Source organism: Lepisma saccharinum, chromosome 16 (genome assembly GCF_977018435.1).
Source record: "Lepisma saccharinum chromosome 16, izLepSacc3.1, whole genome shotgun sequence".
Lineage (NCBI taxonomy): Eukaryota > Metazoa > Arthropoda > Insecta > Zygentoma > Lepismatidae > Lepisma > Lepisma saccharinum.
The window spans coordinates 44493861-44510172 of NC_139244.1; the positions used below are offsets into that span (position 1 = coordinate 44493861).

The 16312-nt window shown below is 41.0% G+C and overlaps 1 protein-coding gene across 1 annotated transcript in view; it reads left to right on the top strand.

The window, feature by feature from the left end:
• The first annotated feature begins 9962 nt into the window (after positions 1 to 9962).
• LOC146000049 (synaptotagmin-15-like) overlaps positions 9963 to 16312 on the top strand; it is a 319549-nt gene continuing 313199 nt past the window's right edge. Inside the window, exon 1 of the mRNA XM_083137374.1 lies at positions 9963 to 10108. The gene's annotated coding sequence lies outside the window, so the exon portion shown is untranslated. The remainder of the gene's footprint in view (positions 10109 to 16312) is intronic.

Below are 16312 nucleotides of genomic sequence, written 5' to 3' on the forward strand. Positions count from 1 at the left end.
TAACCAGTTCCTTCTCAGTCAAAAACCAGTCCCTTCTGAGGTAAAAGGCAGTTCCTTCCTCAGTCAAAAGCCACTTTATTCACGGCAAATTGTTAATCAGAACTTTGAATTCAATTTGCTTCAGGCGGGAAACAGCTCCAGTCATTCTTAAACTTCTTTATTGGGAGAAGAGAGATGGACAGAAGGGAAAGGCAGAGACGGGAGAACGGAAACAGAAAGTAAGGGAGAGAGGAACAGAGAGGGGGGAATTTGTAGAGAGAGCAATTCGACAGCGTTGTTACATCTTTTATTAGTCAACATTTCTGCAATTCTTTGCTAAATCGATGATTTAGAAAACACTGGAAAGATAGTTTCTTCTTAATTGAATCTGTCACTTCGCTTTCGGTTGGTGAAATCAACATTTCGAAGCTCTGCCATGGCGGGGGGGGGGGCCAAGGGGGCTGAAGCCTCTCCCGAAATCCTACAAATATATAATTGAAATTGCATATAGTGGTAATTAATTTTTACTTCATTAGCAGGATTAAACATCTTGCATAATAAGTTGTAATATACTGAGAAATTCATCTTCACGGCTTCTACCCCCCACTATTTGGCCTTTACATGGCGGCTACTGCTAAGTGATCAGCCCCCTCCGAAATAAAATTATGGCTACAGGGCTAGCATTCGTTCATGTTCCCCGACAACGCCTACACTGTTTGCCATCGTATGTCAACAGTGCCTCTTCCTGCCGAAAGCGTTGCCACATTTTGTCCCTCTTCTCGGCTGTCTTCCTATGGGTATTGCTACTGCAACTGGATCTGTTGCCTTGGAAACACTCCGAACGTCTACCGTGCCTAGTTTTTCCCACAGGAGATGTACTATGTATAAATTTCGCAAGTGCAAAAAATCAGGCGAAACCAGGGCTGTCTCGGTAGCTCAGTTAGTAAAGAACTGTCACGGTATGACAGACTGGTTTCGAGTCCTGGTCTTCAATTTTTCATGAAATTTCAAATTTTTCCTTTCTTTGTCGGCGTGTACTGCACCCCAAGATTTATTAATGGTTATTTATCCGACAGCGCAGACCTCTGTGGCGGATGCTCTTTGTGAGTGTCCCTTCATCATATCATAACTCATCCTCATCGTTGCGATTAGCCAAAAGTGGCAGAAGTGACGCCAGAGAAGAAACATCAAAATCCAATCAAATCGTCCGATAGAGTGAGGCGACGGCAGTCATATATTGTCCATAGAGACTCAAGCAGACGCCTGCAACTTGCGTTTGACTCTACTGCAATAATAGTATCCTTCGCACCGAAACTCCCAAGCATAGCGTCAGATAAGCTTGAAATTAATCAAAACGACCCCAGAGGAGGGGCGCGAGGGGAGGAAGCCTCTAATGAAACGAGCGGAAAGCAATCAAACTTGGCGAATACAAAGCTAATGGAAACTGTTTTTGCTGTCGGACAAAAACACCTCGAGCACTTTCGCATTCATCGTTACTGTGATTTGCGACTTTTTTTTTCGGGTGTTATAGCGCGGAACTATTTTGTTTGGAATTAATTAGACTGGGGCTACAATTGTTGAACTGGTACGCTTTAGTTTCCGAAACATATTTCGGTTCTCAGATAGGATAGGAGAAGTAGAACGGTATAGGGACAAGACTGGTTCTCGATCCCGTCTCCAGTTTCAAGTGTCCGTTCCCTTGTTAAGTATATTCTTGATATCCAGCCACATTCTTGTTTCGCCTCCCCATTGGTAGCTTTGTAATCAGTGGGTCCGGATACTCGGTGGAGGCACATAGTGGTTCAGACCCCACATTAAACTGTAGGTGCAGTCCCGATTAGCCTTACTGTGTATAAAGTGGACTTAAAACACCAACTAGAACAAACAAATTCGTTCTTGTTTCGGTCTCGAAAGGGAAGTCAGATTAGCACAGCGTGCAACGACAGCAGGGGTCCCTGATTAGAATCCTGGCCTGCCCATCTCCGTGGCGGAAGTCCATCACAGTTCGCAACGTCGCCAGGGGTTCTGGGTTCGAATCCCGGCCTGGAAATGGGTGTTCCTTATATGTCTCTTCATCAATTTCATAATGTTATCACTCATTGATCGTCGCGACTAGCCACAAGTGTCACAAAAGCGACGCTAAATACAAAAAAAATCAAAATAAAAGAAAGTCGAAATCTTACCACTTTCGCCATTCCAGGAAGTTTATACATCATATCCTCAGAAAACTCCGAAAAACGTATTCCTGATCTCAGTCTCGACACAATAATATCATTAAGCCTTGTTTCCATGATAACCAATTACTCAATAAGCTGACCAAGGCAGAATTTATTTTATTTTAAAACATAAACTAAACGTTACGTTTCAACCTTCTAGCAAGGTCTTCTTCAGACTCTGTACCAAATACAAATGAAATATAGTACAAAACAGGAAGATATAGTAGATACGCAAGAAATCACTCCCCTCCAGACACAAGATTATTAGAAAGTTGTTTATCTGGGCCTCCACGATGGCGCAGTGGTAGCGTCATCGCCTTGTAATCAAGGGGTCCCGGGTTCGATACCCGGTGGAAGGCACAAGTGGTACGGGTCCCACTTTAAACTGTAGGTCCAGTCCCGATTAGCCTTACTGTGCATAAAGTGTACTTAAAACATCAAATCAATCAATCAATCAAGTTGTTTATCTGGAACATTCCTTCCCAGGTGTTCCAGCAGGTGGCCTTCTCCTGTCAACTATTGCTTCACATGACAGGCGATTTAGATAAACATTTCCTTTCATCTGGAACTTGGTGGACTCCTTATCTCACGCTCTTTTTTCTTCCTTCTTTTCTCCTCCTTTGCTTTCGTCCTTTTCAGTCTTTCAAACATCTTCGTCCATTCTTTGTTTATCTTCAGTCCCCCATTCCAGTTCATTGTGTCTTCTTCCCTTTTCTTCTCTATTTCCTTGGGCTCCCTTTATTTTCTCACTATTACTCTCTTCTCCCTTCCTATCTGCTTAGCCTTTTCCTGTTTCTCTCGTGTGCTTAAATATACAATACACTAATCTTCCTCTACAACGTCCCCGGTAAGGACCCTCTGGAAGTAACGAACAATTTCCATAGAACAGTGGGGCCTCCACAACGGCACAGTGGTAACGTCGTCGCCTTGTAATCAAGTGGTCCCGGGTTCGATACCCGTCGAAGGCATATAGTGGTCGGATATTACTTTAAACATCAAGGAAGCAGAAAGTGATATGTTTGTCATTCTCAATGAGATTGATTTCTCTCTCCAGGGAGGCTCCGGTACGAGATTAAGACCTCCGTACCGAGGGGAGTTTCGCTAATTAACCCATTTTGCTTGAAGCGCGTCTAATTGCCTTCTACGTGACTCGTCTATGAAGGCGACGGCGTCTGTTGACAAACGAAGGCCGCGTGTGGGGAGTTGGCGGTGAATTATACGCGGTAGCCACTACCTGAGCTGACTCAAGCATTTGTGCTGGTGCGCATTCAACTCATTCAACTCCAGCCATTCATGAACCATGAGTACTGAAGCTCTTGTTTTGCAAACTACAGGGTGTCCCAAAAGTTCCTTAACAGCCGTCCTAGAGACGTGTAGTGCAGAGATTGACATGATTTGAGTATATAGTAATACTGTATGGGTAGGGGGAACATGATTGCTGTGGGTGACCATGGCGGCGGCCATATTGGTATCCGCCATATTGGATGGAGGTCAATTCTTTCTAAATGGGAAGGTATATATGTGGCACATAATTTTAGGCTAGAATTGCACCAAAAACAAGAATATGAAGTCAGTTTTCAGATATCTTTAATCTGTGAAAAGTTATTGCGCTACAAAATGTGCTCAATGTGCTCCCGTAAACACATCCGTAGGCGAACATTCAAAAGAGTTTCGGGAGTGATAGCGGCACAGGCCTCAGTGATTCGTTGACGAAGGTGACGCATATCACGTATTGGAACCGCATAAACCATGGCCTTAAGATGGCCCCACAAGTAGAAATCAAGGGGAGTAAGGTCTGGGGACCTGGCTGACTACGCCCTTGGTCCTCGTCTGCCACTCCACCTACCAGAAAATTGGACATCAAGGTACTGCCGAACAATGTTCCCAGAATGAGGTGGTGCATCATCCTGTTGAAAAAATTCTGGGAAAGACCCATCCAGCATACACACTGAAGGTAAGACAAGATCGCGTAGCAACTACAGGTAGGTCTCTGCATTCAATGTCCCTTCAATGAAAAATGGACGTATGATTTGGGTATTACGAATTCCACACCACACCATAACTTTTGCTGGCCCAACCACGTTCCCCGGGTTTACTCAGTGCGGGATCTCAGAGGACCAATACCGCATGTTTTGACGGTTGACCTCACCATTGGTATAAAAAAATGCCTCATCGCTATGCAGAATGTTGTCAGGGTCACGTTCAAGTTGCACGACACACCACTCACAAAACTCCACCCTCCTATCAGGATCATCTTCACTGAGATGTTGTTGTGTTTGCATCTTGTAGGGATGCCACTTGTATTCTTGCATAATCCTGCTAATCGAACTCTTGCTAACACCACATTGGGCGGACAGTCGTCGAATACTTTTTTTTGGGTGACTTCACGAATGATGCCAGAACTGCCGTTGTTGTTTCTTCATCCGTGGCTGTTTTTGGTCTTCCCGATCGACGTCTATCGTGCACTGCACCCGTTTCTTTAAACCGCTTCATCACATTGGCCACACTAACATGCGACACTGGCGGCCTAAGCGGATGTCTTTGATTGATGTCCCGTGAACTCCTTTCGGATGATCTCAATTCGTTCCTCATTGGATAACATCATGTTCTTTGTCACTTACACCTGCAACAAAAGAGATATGATATCAGTTATTACACTTTCCTTACTTTATCATACATCATCATTTTCAACATTGCATCAATAACTTTTCACAGATTAAGGATATCTGAAAACTGACTTCATATTCTTGTTTTTGGTGCAATTCTAGCCTAAAATTATGTGCCACATATATACCTTCCCATTTAGAAAGAATTGACCTCCATCCAATATGGCGGATACCAATATGGCCGCCGCCATGGTCACCCACAGCAATCATGTTCCCCCTACCCATACAGTATTACTATATACTCAAATCATGTCAATCTCTGCACTACACGTCTCTAGGACGGCTGTTGAGGGACTTTTGGGACACCCTGTAGAATTTTCTCCAGACTGAAACCTGTTACATACACAGGCAGATACTTGACAAACTCCCGTAGTACCTCTATTAAGACTTGAATTTATTGTATTATCTTTATATTAGGCCATGTGACGTATAAGAACTGCATTGAACCAATCTTAAAATACACTCGATTTGAGGATGGGTGGATTGAATAATTTGGTTTATATTACTTGGCTTTTCTGCCACTTCTGGCTAATTGCGAATATGAGGATGAGTGATGAAATTGATGATACTTACAAAGAGCATTCGTTTATAGACCGGGATTCGAACCCGGGACCTCAAACGTCGTAGCGTGCTCGATGTAAGGTTTGATTGATTGAGTTGGTGTTTTAAGTCCACTTTATGCACAGTAAGGTTAATCGGGACTGAACCTACAGTTTAAAGTGGGATCCGAACCACCATGTGCCTCCACCGGGTATCGAACTCGAGACTCCTTGATTACAAGGCGACGACGCTACCACTGCGCCATCGTGTAGGCACGCTCGACGTAAGAAAGCTAAGTTCAATAATAATAATAATAATACATACAGACCTCCTTCGTGTACGACGATCCAGTGTTCGAATCTACGCATCGGCGTTCTATGTGAGTGTCCCTTCATCAATTTCATCATATCATCACTCATCCTGCGATGTAAGGGGTGGCCCTTTCCCAAGACACCCAAATGTCTATCTCCTCTCTACGTAGTACACCCTGAACTATATTTTGAACTCAAACTAGAATCTGGCGTCTGAACTCACAACTAGTATAATTCTCTGTGGGATTCGTGTTGTGCTGTCCATATATGTGTGTGATTGTACCTTCATCAATTTAATCTCATCACCACTCATCCTCATCTTCGCGATTAGCCGAACGGGTAGAAAAGTGAACTAAATCAATAAACAATTAATATCACTCCCCCTGGTGGCAGAAACGCGACGCTAAGGAAGAAAAATCAAACATACCAACAGTATGTAGCCGAAATGATTTACTCACTAACCATATGTTAAATTATTTTAGCTGTTCAACTGAGTTTTAACTTCAAGTAAAGCTGATACATACGTATATGGCTTAGATTATCACATTTATGTATCAATGATCAAATGGAAGATGTATATGCTGTGCCTAAACGAGTGTCCGGAACATTTTGTACAAGTGGAAGAAAACTTACATGACATTACATATTACAGTAAACCCTCGTTAACAAGAATCCCAAGGGACCGAAAAAATCAAGAGTTGTGTTAAAAAAATTCGTGCTAACCGGGGACTCAAATTTTATTGTTGCAATACAGTTCTTTCTACAATACGTATTATGTATGTCATCATAGAAAACACTACTACAGTACTACAGTAATTGACTTTAAAAAAAAGTACTCACAGATCATTTTCTGGTGAAAAATAGTTCTGCATGTGTTGTGATGACACACATTCCCAGGATGCAGAGATAGCTTTTATTGCATCAAACACACTCCAAGTTGGGGTTTCCGTCTTCTACGTTGTAAATAATAGAAAAACACATCTGAACACACAACTAAATATGTTGGTTAAATACGTATAAACTCATTGTTGACGCGATTGTCGAGAAATCGCACCCAAGTTTTAATCTTGATGTTACTAGTACTGGCTATGTTTTAAAGAACAGAAAAACACATTTGAACACATTGTTGATCTGAATCTGTTGGTTACAATACTGTATAAGTTGATTGTTGACAAGATGATAGAGATTGTTGAGCGATTTCTTACATACCTAGCAGAGGAACGACAGAGGAACAACAGAAAAAAATATGAAAAACTTTGAAAGTTCGTGTTAAATTAGATCTAATGACAATCCGGACCAAAAAACAGTTCGTAATTCGTGGTAACCGAAATTCGCGTTAACCGAAAAAACTTTCTATAAGACATAATACATCCCTGCCGGGACCAAAATTTTGTTCATGTTAACCGAGTGTTCGTCTTAAGCGAGTTTGTGTTAACGAGGGTTTACTGTAAATAGAATGAAACCTTCTTCTCTGCAGGAGGAAGCTGGATTGAAAAGTACCTATATACTCCTTCAGGCTAATTGCTCTTGGCCTCCTATGTCCTATCAGCCAGGCATATCGAATTACCAAACTTGTTTCCAGCCAGCTACCGAGGCCCAATATCTGGGAACCGACACCCTTTTTAGCCCTTGGGTTCTGAAAGGAAATTGAGAAACTGGCCTACAGCGTTTTTATACTCTCCGTTCCAACCTCGAACTGGGCATACCAAGATATTTACACACTTTTCATCAAACAGAAACTTACTTTAAACAAAACCGAGTAAAGGTTTCTTATTTGTTTTGACTAAAAGAAGTTTCTATTTTAAAAAATATTTCGACATCGCCTGATTTCGTTCAGTCAAATAGAGGTGAAGTAAATGACGTCATCCAAAATTCCCTAATAAGTTATTCAAGTAGTATGATTAAATAATAGCGCCAAGTACACAAACCGCAGCCAGAATTTAGAAAAGTAGACATGTTCAACTCAAGGTCTGGGTGTGGTTGTTCCTTTGTGCGGGTATATTCATTAATTTTATCTACTTATGAATCATCCCCATCTTTGTGATTGCACTTCAAGAGCACAATGAAATTCACAGTAAAAAAGATATATTGGAAAGCCTTAATGTTTGCTCTGAAGACTCGAATATACTCTGGGTATAATGTAAAAGAACCAAGGATCTTAAAATTATAGTAAAAAAAAGTATCTGTGCTGTAGTTCTCAAAATGGCGAAGTTTGGGTGGGCCTCGAGAAAAGAAAAGTATGCAGAATGTGTCTTTCTCACTCGTCATCCCTCCCTCCCTCCCTCTCTCTCTCTCTCTCTCTCTCTCTCTCTCTCTCTCTCTCTCTCTCCGGGTTTCTTTTCTTCTTTCAAATTGACTTCTCCATATTTCTGTTTTCTCTGTTTTCTGTCTCTTAATATCACTCTTTTACTAACTTATCTCTCTCACTCTCTCTCTCTCTCCATTTCCTCTATTCTCCTCACTTTCTCTCCCTATCTGTTTTTCTCTAATTTTTTCAAGTTGTTTTTTTTCCATACCCCTGTCTTTCTCACCCTGTCTCTTCATATCAATCTTTCTCTCTCTCACTTCTCTCTCTCTCTCTCTTCTCTTCATGTATATCTCTCTCTCTTCTATTCTTCTCTCTCTCTCTCTCTCTCTTCTCTTTATGTATATCTCTCTCTCTTTCTCTATCTACCTGTTTATTTCACTTTTCCAAACTGTTTTTCTCCAAATCCTTGTCCCACTCCCTCTCCTTCTGTTTCTCTCTCTCTTTCTCCCTCTCTCTCTCTCTCTCTTTTTCTGCTTGCTTATTTCATTTTCAAGTTTATTATCTCCATATCCTTGCCTTTCTCATTCTATCTCTTTCTTCTATTCTCTCCCCACTCCTCCCTCCCTCCCTCCCTATCTCTCTCTGTCTCTCTCTCAGCAGCAAGTTATTTGGAAATAAGCTAATATCAACGAAACTGACAAAAATACTAAGTGGCATTGCCATAGAGTGAGTATGTTTGTGTGTGTGTGTCCGGTAGAGGGAGATCAATACAAAATTACTGGCAAAATTACTAACATTTAGACCCGTTCATATTAGACGAGAGGATGAACGATTATGAATATAAAACAGTAATATGCTTTCAAAGATTTGTCTACTTTCAATCTTCTCTTTAATATAGTTTTCATTTGTTAACATATTCAAGTAGGTTGTCATCTATAACTACATACAGTACTCGAAATGCATCAATGAAGGTTTATACGCTTAAATCTGTAATTTTGTCTCATCTTCTCAATTGGTGAATTTTTAGTGCATCAAATGTAATTGCAGCTGACAAAAGTAGCCCTTCATGCATTCCGATGCACAAAAACGTGCACCACTATGCACTCTAATGTGTTACTGAAGTCACCATATATTCCTGTGAGTTGACATATTTTTGGTTCTCTGTGTAGGCTTCATTACTTAACACTTGGTTTCGACCTGTAAGCGCGTCTTTAGTATTCCTTGTTCTGATTGCCAAACCCTACTTCTTTGCTACTTCTAAAAGTATCTTAGTTTTATTCTTATCGGTATTTAAATAGTTCCCTAAAAAGTCAATGTCATCTGCGTATGGTAACAACTTAGAAACTGAGGTACAGGGAGCAGTAGAATAAAAAGTCAATATCATCTGCGTATGGTAACAACTTACAAACTGAGGTGTAGGGAACAGTAGAATAAAAAGTCAACATCATCTGCGTATGGTAACAACTTAGAAACTGAGGTGTAGGGGGCAGTAGAATAAAAAGTCAATATCATCTGCGTATTGTAACAACTTAGAAACTGGGATGTAGGGTGCAGTAGAATAGTGGAAAATATGTATGTTCCTCTTAGTATATATCTACTAAATTTCACCTTTGCAGGCTTATAGTTCTTGAGATACGGTATGTTGACACATGATATGATTGGTAGTGCAGAGAAATATGTATCAGGTTCTCTCTAACGATGAAGGAAATGAGCTTTCGTAAAAGGCGGTAGAAAGCTTCGTTCATTTCTTTGTTGACTTGACGAAGTCTTGCATTCTTAGGGGTATCGAAATCGCTCGATACTCTCAGTTTGGAAGGGAGATGAAGGGGTCACGTTTTCGTCAGGGGTGAGTTCTCCCCAACGTTGACGCAAGGGGGAGGGAGTGACCCTGCCTACCGACGCACGCGCGGTAAGTCGCGATTGGGTGAAAACAGTGTGCGAATCACACAGTCCCGCCGCCACTATCCAGAAACGGTTCATTGTGTTCCCGGACAAGATCCTGGATAGGTGTGCGTACGTGACGGTGCGTTGAGACACTAGAGTTACACACACACACACACATACACGACACACACGAACACTACTACACATAGCGGTACAGGACGGGTGAAAAACTTGAAGATTTCTGTGAAGAACCGCAGACCTAAGGTAAGTGAGTTCAAGAGTTTAATTTCTTGTTTTCTTTTTCATATGCCGTTAACTATTAAGGATAACTTCATAACTGTGTGTACATAGGCACAGCATATGTTCACTTCATTGTTCGAAACACCGTAATGGAGAGTGAATGGTTTACGGGTGCGACTCCCGGTTACAATATATATTTCAGTAGTTAAGATTCCGCATTAGATCGACTTCTCCCCCCCTCTCTCTACACACCATCTCCTTTTCTCTCTGCTTTATCTCTCTTCTTTATAAATATCCAATTCTCCATCCTCTTTTCTTTCCTTCTATCTGTCTATCACTATCTCCCATTTCCTCTAGTTCTCTCTCTCATTTTCTCTTCAAATCTCTAGTTCTCCATTCTCTCTTTTCTTTCCTTCTCTCCGTCTCTCACTATCTCACTTTGTCTCTAGTTCTTTCTCATTTGTTCTCTAAATCTCCTTCCTCTTTTATCTTTCTCTCTGTCTCTCACTATTTCCCTTTCTCTCTATTTGTCTTTGTTTCTCTTTCGATCTCTATTTCTCCCTGCTCTTTTTCCTTTTCTCTGTCTCTCACTATTTTCCTTTCCCTGCATTTCTCTATCTCTTTTTCTCTTTCAATCTCTTATGCTCCATCCTTTTTTCTCTCATTCTCTCTGTCTCTCAGTATCTCCCTTTCTCTCTAGTTCTTTCTTTTTCATTTTAATCTCTAATTCTCCATTCTCTCGTTTCCTTTCTATTATACCTTCTATTTCTTTCGGTGTGCATAAAATACACTTGAAAACAAACTGTAGTAGCTACAACCATACTATTCCATATTTTCATATTTTCCGATGTTATCTTCCCACGACCAAACAAGTGTTTTCAGCCTTATAACCTCCTCTTTTAGACAAATCACTTCCTAGAAAGCAACTACTACTCAAAGTGCATCCTGATAGCGTAGTCGCTTTGTAATCAAGATATCCCGAATTCGAATCTCCAGACTAGTTCGAATCTCGCTTTAAACCCCGAAACATCAAATGATATTTGAAAATTCTCAACATATAGTACTAAAGTAAAGTACTCTTTCATACGAGAAATTATATCTATAGGAGCTTCGCTATCTCGTCACGTTAATCAGGACAATTTCTTGGTTGAAATTTCTGCAAGGACTCATGTCAAACTTCCTTGCCTTTATGGTTAGAATTTACCGTAATATATACAATATTCTACCGTTAAAATTTAACAGTCTACCTGTTCATTTATGAAAACAGGATCCAACCGTTCTTATTTAAATTTGAATATTTCATCATAATTTTACCTCTAACGAATCTTATTGAGTCAAAAATATTTACGTTTAATTCAAGTCCACTTTAGACCACGATAACCTAAATATACAGTTTAGTAGGATCTGAAATACTTTTGCAATATATCTCGACCGGGGATCGATCCCGAGGCCTTTTGATTACAAGGCAACATCGTTACATCTACGCTATCTTAGGGAGATGACATACTTACTAAGAACGTTGTACAACACAACACTAAAATCACGACAGCTTTTGATGAGGTTCAGGGTGAAAAGGAAGGGGGGACACTAAGCTCTTGATGATATCGCCTTGTTAGCCTGTATAAATACGCGTCGCGGTAATTGATACAGATTACATAAAGTCCGGGTGAATCTTCACCATTACCTCCTCTATTTCTCCCAACATATGAACAAGCGAACATAGCTCTAGGTCAGGTTTAAGGCGTTGATACATTTTTGTGTTCGTAAATAATTAGCCACATGCTTCGTCATGCTTGTCAGGTAACCAAGATCGGATTTGATTAAGTTTGTCCCGAACTGTCATTCCTGGTTATGGTGATATTACCGTAGAACAGCAATGATTTCCTTGAAGGTATGCTCGCCCGTTGCACACAAGTATTGTGTGTGTTGTCTATCTTCCAGGATACCACAACACTAGTCGAGTGTGTGTCTTGAAAGTGGGGTATGGATCAAAAGTTTCAATTTGAAACAGATGTTTCTTTATTCCAAGGCGTCGATAAAAGAACTTCGCCTACTTCTACAGGGTGTTTGATAAGTCATTCTCTTTTTTAAAATTGGAATAACTGTTTTGTTGAATACAGGAAATCAATATTTTGAAGTGAAAATAGAATCGAGTTTCTGATTTCTAGATAAGACTACATTTTGCACAGTTCTTTCTAGTCTGTCAGGCGGGTCGTTGACTTCCGTGGGTAATATGAAGAGAGATACGTTCTCATTACGTTGCCTGGATCCACAACCAGGATATTTCTCTGTGGGGCTGTGTGCTTTGTCATTGTGTGCGCTGAGTGCCACTATGCTGAATCAGCTTTAGTTTTCAGGTACATTTTACTTACTTGGTGTTCCAATAAGAGTGAGGATTTGATATGACTATAAAACACTGTAATTTAGGAAATTTACTAATATTAGAACATTATTACAAGCGGAAAAGGTCCCGATTTAAGAGTGAAATATGACATCAGGCATGTGTCCCCCTCGACTTGTTCTACACGTCTTCACTCTCTCGATGAAATTCGTAACAACGTTTTTGCACATCTGCTTATCGATTTCGCTGAAACTCGTTGAATTTCCATCTGGAGTTCTTCTACTGTTCGGGGTTCATTTGCTTAAACGACTTGAGAAATCCCCAAAGGAAGTAGTCGCAAGGAGTAACGTCGCATGACCTTGCAGGCCAGTTCTGATCACCATTGCGAGAGAGTACCAAGGCAATTGTCTCGCGGGAGATGTGGCAGGTGGCGCCATCCTGTTGAAACCACATGCGTTCATTTTCCACAAAACGTTCGTTCTATCGGGGCCACAATGGAAGCACGAAGCCTCCTTACAGTTTCTGCATAACACTCGCCATTTCTGTAATACGTTTTCACCACCAAAACGCGTTGTTCCTTCGTGTAGCGCTCCATGTCTACTAACCTGCAACAATCACTGATAACATGCTCGTAACAACAATGTTACCAACCCAAGGAAAAGAGGTGCTGCGCAAATTAAAACCTACATTATAAAATTATATATTATATAAGCTTTATATTAGAGATATTAAATCCGTCGCTCTTATTGGGACATCCTTTATTTGCATTTTCTTTATAATTCGCTTTCCATTTCTTTAGGCTAATCGCAACGGCAGGAATGAATGAAGAGGTCGATAAAGAGACATTCACAAAGTAACACCGATGCTCACGTCAGGGTTCGAACCCGAAAACTTAGATAGAGAGGTCGCGAGTATAATTTTGAACGTGCTCGGCTACTGAGGAGTTACTTCGTTGTTGATTCAGGGGTTCACATCTGCAAGGTAGCCTAGCTTTAACAAATACCCTGATTTGTGAAACGAGTACAAAAATTATTTCCTTATAACTGAATAGCAGGATTGTCTCTTACGACGCGAAGTGCGACGTGTTGGCACATAAGGTCACCTTATACAGAGGGAAGTGTTGAGTTAGGGCTCCACACGTTGTCGATATCGGCCATATTGAAGGTAGTGTGGCCAGAACTTCAATCCTGTCATCTTTACCCTGAGATCGCTCCCAATGATATGAGGTTGGGTAATCCGCAGAGCCACTTTAAGCTTCCTCGTCCCCACCAGAATTCAATACTGTTTCTCCTTCCCTCCTGAGCAGAGGGAACCATATCTGCTTGAAGTCTACACTGGGATTTCTTGGAGGGTTTTGGTCCATTGCTATGACGTCTGCTTCTTAGGATTTTCTCAGTCTCCAGTTCGATGCTTTGTGCAGTACTGTTGTGTTGTTCCTTCGAATTCTATGGGATTCATCTCAATGTATATTAGGCTACTTTCGACCTATACATTTCCCCTTTGTCCTCCTTCGAGAGTGGTTAGCACATCGCGCTGCGACGCCAAGGGTCCCGGGTTCGAATCCAGCTCGGGTTTGGTTGCTTGTGAATGTCCATTCATCAATTTCATCATTTCATCACTCATCCTCATCTTCGCAAATTAGCCAAGAAGCACAAAACGCGAAGTAAAATCAAGTAAATCAATCAATCAATCAATCAATCCTCTTTCGTGGCCGAGCGGTCTAAGGCGCTGTGCTTTGGACTCCGACTGCGGGACGGCATGGGTTCGATTGATTGATTGAATTGGTGTTTAAGTCCACTTTATGCACAGTAAGGCTAATCGGGACTGGGCCTACAGTTTAAAGTGGGGTCCGAATCACTACGTGCCTCCACCGGGAATCGAACCCGGAACCCCTTCATTACAAGGCGACTACGCTACCACCGCGCCATCGGAGAGGCCAGGCATGGGTTCCAGTCCGTCTGGGCTCAGTGTCTGGGTTTTCGGCCTGTGTATAGGACCGGTGGCAACCCACCATCGTGAGGAAATTGGGGAGCTACTAGTGAGTAGCGTAACCCGGTCTCGGAAATTTCCTATAACGGCTGGGGGTGCTGACCCCACGTCAACCTATTACTGGTTGAAGATCTCGACACCATTAGGTAGGATTGAGGGAAGCAGACTGGCAGTCGGGAGATAGGCCTTCCTGGGCTGTAGAACCATGGATTATTACATTTCCCCTTTGCAAGTGTTCTGCTTAGCATATTGCGCTACGTCGTCAGGGGTCCCGGGTTCAAATCTCGGCTGCGTGTTCTTTGTGAGTGTCCCTTTATCAATTTCATCATATCACTCATCCAAATCAAGCAAGAAAACGAGTGTGCTACTTGTGTTCATCGATCTTTCTCCCTTAGAGGTCGTCCAGATTCTCCAACGTAAGCTCGTCCGGATTGCATGCTAATACATAACCCACAACCATTGACACCAACATTTAGAGAAGTTTCTAGTTCTGTTCTTGTAAAGTAAACGATGTCTCGAAATTATTTCCTTTCTAATCTGAACGAGAGTGCAAGTTTTCTTTCGCCAATCTTTGCTTTATGGAGTGCACATTTTAGGAGACTTAAAACAAATATAACTTTAACGAAAAATAATTTTTGAACTTTTCTCTGACAAGACAAATTGTTGAGAAAATGAACCCTTGAATAATCTGTGGTTTAAACGTAGATGTAATTATCTGTTTTCTTATTCTCCAATTTTAATAATACTGATATAAGATATTCATTTGGAGAAGTTCGTAATATTAATTTTGGAAGCAATATAATATACAAATGTTATTGTTGTTCTTCAAGTATTGTAATTGAATTATTTTGTATAGAACAATACAAGTTGATTATAACAAAATTACAAATAGAACAATAAATTATAATTTTCAGTTACAGTGCCCTCTATGAACATTTTGGAACAATTCATTCCTGAAAAAAATTACCCTTTTTAAAGTTTTCATAGTTGAAAAAATGTGTAGAATGTTTCGAAATATTGTTCACTACCGTTGTCACGCTTAATCTAGTGGTATAAACATACGACGTTAACTTTTGATTCAATCTTGGTTTTCCTTGCAACAAATCCAGATCAATTTGTACGATCGTGAATGAAAGCTGCTAGTCTACGAGACGTAGTTCCGAATGTTGAAAATTCAAGGGTCACATTACACAGAATCGCTTCAGATTGCGATTTATGCACATTTCTTCTTCCGCGGTAACTTTCCGCCATTCTGAAAGGTAGAGCAGCGAGTGAGCTTTTACGACTTGATTTTTACGAGCCCATTTATTGTAGTTCGGAAATTTTATTACTTGCAGACTTAAGAAACCCATTACTTTTTCCGGAAGGGGTGAAATTAGGGTTGCCACGGCTGTTGCACTGGCAACGCTGACGTCTTGATGGTGCTTAGTGGAAGTGGAGATAGAGTTTAACTTTTTAGTCTTGAAGTGTGATGTTCGTTACTTTCCGCAGTGTAAGTGATAAAATGTCATCCGTCAGGCCTGCATCGTTTCCTTGCTAGAGCCATTCTCATTAGTCTTAATATTACAAATATTTTACAACAATAATATATTGTTCTTAGTTATGATTTAATAAAGACAATTGCAGATGATTTGTACTAACGATATGTCAGTTCATAGACAGGACTGAAGCTACATTTCAAAGTGTGATCCGAACCACTGTGTACATGACCTTTTAATAAAAGAAAGTGTTTTAATAGTTTAGGATAAGTCTCTACAGAACAGATGGCAGCACTGGGGCCGATTTTCTATAAGACACACACCAGCGATGTCTCCCCAATCTAGACACAGAACCATCCCTCGAAAGCAGTGGATTTCGCTGAAGCCCTTCTACCTTGTCGATCGAGGCAAAATAGTTGT